The sequence below is a fragment of the Salmo salar genome, chromosome 24 (assembly GCF_965601325.2).
Source record: "Salmo salar chromosome 24, fSalSal1, whole genome shotgun sequence".
Taxonomy (NCBI): Eukaryota; Metazoa; Chordata; class Actinopteri; order Salmoniformes; family Salmonidae; genus Salmo; species Salmo salar.
Window position 1 is genome coordinate 2,687,933 of NC_138314.1, and position 6,000 is coordinate 2,693,932.

Below are 6,000 nucleotides of genomic sequence, written 5' to 3' on the forward strand. Positions count from 1 at the left end.
AAACCCACTCTGGGAACATTTGGTCAAAGAGAGTTTGGCCCAGTCTTACAGCAGCACCGCTCCTAGTTGGGAGTCTCTTAGTTCTATGGCATATGGTTCTCTTTAGAATCATCTATGGTTCTTTTTAGAATTCAAAGGTGACCAAAGTAAGTTCATTAGCTATTGATGCGTTGTGTAGTCGCGGCCGCTGAGCCAAACTAAAAAAGAGTCCCTAATTAGGCATAGAAACAGAATTACAGAACATTGACTTAAATGGGAATGTCTGTTCTAGTAAATATATTTCTGTGTAATTAGGTAACCACTGCCAGATGGGGTGGGTGAACTCCTGCCTTCCCTCAATGGCCTGTGTTCATAAAGCATCTCAGAGTAGGAGGGTTGATCTAGGATCAGTTTTGCCTTTCAGATAATAATGAATAAGATGATATGGTCATGGGGGACCTGATCCTAGATCAGCACTCCTACTCCTCTGAGCCGCTTTATGAACACAGGCCGTGGTGTTTTTGTGTCTCCCTGTTTGTGAATGTGCCCAGGAAGTAAGTGAGGACCCACCTGTCACCATGGAGATGGGTTCCTATGGGGCTAAGGCCTGTGTGATTGCATCAAGTTAGTTGTTTGAACTTCAAGCCAAAGCACTTGTTTGGACCTTTGTCTTTGAGTATGTTCCAATGGAGGTAATGAGCTGGGAGGAAACCATATGTGAAGGGTTGCTGGAAAAAAGGGTTGGTGGTGCACAGCAAATTCTCCAGTGTTAACTCAACACTAACCACGTTCCCATCCAACCATTTCATGTGGATGAATTACCTGACACATGAAAGAAGTCACGACCAGGCTGATGGAAACATGGAATGCCGGTACAATTTTATAAATGTCGACAGACAATTTCTTCATTCGACATGGTGTTTTCTTTTTATGTCTTTAAAATGAGTTATGCAAGAAATGTCAGTGAAAACCCCTTTATGCACAAATATTGATATAATAACCATCATATCGAAGTAAACTTGGAGTCACGCGATGATATGTTGTGTGGTCCTCCCACTACGACTTTGGAAAGCATACAGTTTATTAGGCTACAGATTAAATAAATTATGATGAACCTCACAGGGTGGTAAATGTGCAAGGAGCTTGATGCTCCTTTCCAATAAATATCAAGGGTCTTATTCTGGTGAAATGATGATTTGATGCTTGGCTGCTGTTTGACAAATGCAAATAATATCGCTCTTATCCATAATAATGTCATAGTGTAGGTAACCTACCCGCACTGTATCTGCGACCTGTTGGCTAAAGCACATTTGCCAGAGTGGGCACATTTGCTATATAATGCAACTGTTTTTGTGACAAAACCATCAGTAGAGTTGAAAATGAGATGGAAACCCATTTAACTTGTATTTTGCATTCGTTACATGGGAATTTAACGGCAAAAGTTATTTTTGTGTGCACTACGTCATCACGCACAATATTTTATTCGTAAAAAGTCAGTTTGATGGAAACATCTTTGGTGGGAAAATGTGCATATTGTTCTATGCATATTTTAGAATATTTGCATGAAAATCTGTTGCATATTGGATGGAAACCTAGCTACTGACAGTGTTAAATTGGACACTGGTCCAGTGTCTATAGCATTTTTCAGTGTTACAGTGTCAGAGATATGAATGTTGCATTCATCCATTTTCATTCCTGTGGCCTTCACCAAGTAAGATCCTAAGCTAATATATAATTAAATTGTAATTATTTAACAGAATACAACAATTATTTTAAAGCCCTAGTTCTACTCTAGTACAAGGTTTTCAGGCCTGCAAGTCACATTATGATGGCTTGCAAAGTGATGTGTAATTCCTATTGGAATCCAGCCAGAGTTGGGGTATACAACAATTACAATTTTTATTCACCTGTAACCTGTTGCTACTCTCACTAGGCGTGGCCGTTCTGCAAAGATGACTGCAAGAGCACAGAGCAGAATGCTCAATTAGGTTAAGAAGAATCCTAGAGTGTCAGCTAAAGACTTACAGAAATCTCTGGAACATGCTAACATCTCTGTTGACGAGTCTACGATACGTAAAACACTAAACAAGAATTGTTTAGAGGACACCACGGAAGGAGCCACTGCTGTCCAAAAAAAACACTTCTGCACATCTGAAGTTTGCAAAAGAGCATCTGGATGTTCCACAGCGCTACTGGCAAAATATTATGTGGACAAATGAAACTGAAGATGAGTTGTTTGGAAGGAACACACAACACTGTGTGGAGAAAAAAGGCACAGCACACCAACATCAAAACCTCATCCCAACTGTAAAGTATGGTGAATGGAGCATCATGGTTTGGAGCTGCTTTGCTGCCTCGGGGCCTGGACAGCTTGCTATCATCAACGGAAGAATGAATTCCCAAGTTTATCAAGATATTTTGCAGGAGAATGTAAGGCTATCTGTCCGCCAATTGAAGCTCAACAGAAGTTGGGTGATGCAACAGGACAACGACCCAAAACACAGAAGTAAATCAACAACAGAATGGCTTCAACAGAAGAAAATGGCCCAGTCAGAGTCCTGACCTCAACCCGATTGAGATGCTGTGGTATGACCTCAAGTTAGCAGTTCACACCAAACATCCCAAGGATATTGCTGAACTGAAACAGTTTTGTAAAGAGGAATGGTCCAAAATTCCTCCTGACCATTGTGCAGGCCTGATCCGCAACTACAGAAAACGTTTGGTTGAGATTATTGCTGCCAAAGGAGGGTCAACCAGTTATTAAATCCAAGGGTTCACATACTTTTCCCAGCCTGCACTGTGAAAGTTTACACGGTGTGTACAATAAAGACATGAAAACGTATAATTGTTGTGTGTTATTAGTTTAAGCAGAGTGTGTTTGTCTATTGTTGTGACAGATAACATTTTATGACCAATTTATGCAGAAATCCAGGTAATTCTAAAGGGTTCACATACCTTTTCTTCCCACTGTACATGGAACAATATCAAGCACATCAAACATATGGAAACCACTTTTGACTCCGTTCCATTGATTCCATTCCAGCCATTACAATGAACCTGTACTCCCATAGCTCCTCCCACCAGCCTCCTCTGGTGTGTGTGTACTGCATGTGGCCAGCCAGGTGATGTAAGAAGGTGTGTGTATGTGTTTGCGGATGTCTGTGTGGATTGGGAGTCAAACTAATTACCTGCCATGTGACTCAGGAGAGGAAAAGCAATTGTTGGCAGGAAAAGTATTTTCACAAGGTCTGAGTTTGTCAGGGTGGGTAACAATTACACATGCACAATCACACAGACAGAACCCGAGGTCTCAATGTACCGTACACACACACACACACACACACACACACACACACACACACACACACACACACACACACACACACACACACACACTCCCTTTCTCTCTCTCTCTCTCTCTCTCTCTCTCTCTCTCTCTCTCGGTCTATCTGGTGTGTTGTGGCTGGAGCCCCAGGCCTGTGAGAGCACCACTGTGATGCTCATAAGAGCCAGTAGAGCAAGGTGGAGAAAAGGAGAGATCTCACATTAATTGTATTCTGTTGTAGAACAACACAACAAGTCACCTAGAATAATAGCATACACTTAATGAAAAATCTTGAACAACAAAGGGGTCAACTACCGATTTGTTCCTTGTGGTTGTTTTTATATTTTACGTTACCTTACACAGCCTTACTTAAGCTGGAAAGCATTTATGATGTGCCACTGGGGTTGAGGCCACTTTTCCATCCAGTGTCCTTTTCAAGATAAAAGCGTGTCTTTAAAATGCAAACCTTTGCTGGTAAGGAAAAACTGTGTGTGTGTGTGTGTGTGACACTGTGCGAGTATGAGTGTGAGACTGCGTGTGTGTGTGTGTGTGTGTGTGTTTCCGATCTTTAAACCTACTCTGATGGTTGCAGATTTGAGTTCAAACACAGGATGCAGCTTTTGTTGTCGTTTACCTCAGCAGCAGTAAGAGGCTTGAGTAAATGACATGGATATCCTCCCTCTTCCACATTCATTATTAGTATATTGAGGTTAGCAGCTCAGACTTAATTCTTCTCTTAATGCAGTAATGGCTATCATCCCCTCTACTCCACCTTCCTGAAGGAAGTGATCAGTGTCCTGCTGTACAGACCACATCCAAGCTAAGTAGTCAGATTAACGACTGGCGACATTCAAAATCTGGGTAAAATATCCCTTTAAAGAGACAATTCAGGATTCGAAAAACAACAAAACGACAGTCCTACCGCTTGGTTTGAAAACGGCTGTAAGTAGCCTATCGCAGAGTGAGGCTTTAAGTTTTATGTTCATTAATTAAAATGAGCTAAATCCACAGTGTGTACACAGTAGTTGCTGATGTCACTATCCATGTGTGTACACAGACAGAGTTGCTGACAGACACCCAACCAAGTGGCTTGTATTTCCCTGAGGATGGTTCTGGAATCATTAACTAACCAATGGGCCAAGATGAAATGGCACCTAATGATCCACAGTCCAATCAGCCAGCCAGACTGGCCGACAGCTGAGTATGAGGTTGAAGCTTGGCCTGATAATGATAATAGACAGCTGGTCACAAGACTGGTACTGATCCATCCCAGACAGACTCCCTGAAAGAGAGTGAGAAAGAAAAGAGAGATGGAGAGGGTGAGAAAGAAAAGAGAGATGGAGAGAGGGAGAAAGTGTGTATGCGTGCATGAGTGTGTGTGTGAGGAGTCAGCTGGGACTGCAGATCTTCTCTTGGTCTCTTTCGGCAGTAATGATGATGAAAGGATGATGTTAAGATCGCGCCCCATTACCGACTGTCCTCTAGGGTGTGTGTGTGTGTGTGTGTGTCCAGAGTTGTTGTCAAGCACTGAACTCAGTGGGGAGTCTGGACATACCAATTTCCCAATAATTGTAGCTTTTTCCAATTTATTTACAAGCTTATTCTTCATAAACACAGATTTTAAAGAAGTTGATATGTGAAGAGGACTGGGTGTTTCACTAACAGTATCAGTTTAGGTACAGATGAGGTCACAACGTATACGGGGGACACAATGTTTCAGAGAAAATTACACCTGTGTGTATGTGTGTGTATTGTCTTATACATACAGGTCAAATGTCCTTTTCCACTTCCTCTGTCGCCATGGCGAACAAATTAGCTTTTTCCTTGAGGGACCCCTATAGAGTGTGTGTGGGAGTGTGTTTGTGCAAGTGTGCGTGTCTTGTGTGTGTGTGTGGGAGTGTGTTTGTGCAAGTGTGCGTGTGTGTGTGTGTGTGTGTGTGTGTGTGTGTGGGTGTGTGTGTGTGTGTGTGTGTAGGCACAAGGTGTGTTTTCCGGATCAGAGCGTTGCCAGGTAGGTCCCTCCTCTCCTCTTTCCAGTGATTTTTTATTCCCCTGTGGCCGGAGGAGATTGTTGTTTGATTCAGGCATCTGCCATAGCCTACAGTAACAGAGCATACTGTACCACAAACCACACGCTATGCCTGCTGTCTGGATAGCAATGACTCCACCACCCAAACATGCATGGTTGTAGTTAAAGCCTTTTTCTATGGCATTCTATTAACATTCCAATAACTCTTGCTCAGTTTTCAGATTTTTGTTGTTGTTGCATTTATGACTGAAGTTTTCTGAAATGATTATGTTGGTTTCGTGTGGTTTAGAAAAATGTTATTAATAAATGTTATTTATTCTACTACGGTCAACAAGAGGCAAAACAACATTCAGACTGTGTCTATGGGTGTAGGCTTTTGTATCTCGATGTGTATATCTGTGTGTGTGTGTGTGTGTGTGTGTGTGTGTGGAGTTACCTCAAAACCATAGAGCCCTTATTTTTTTATTTAACCTTTTTTTATTGTCGTTGGCCTTGGTTTAAGCCTCCCAATGCTCCTTTAAAATGCGTCTCCAGTAACAGCCAGGGCATAATTCAGCCATGTTTAAAAAGAGCCATAATCTTCCATGAACATGACCTGGCTTTCACTGGCCCCCCTCCGGGAACTGACTCAAAATGCCTCTCCACCAATGGCGGTCAGTGCCGTTTA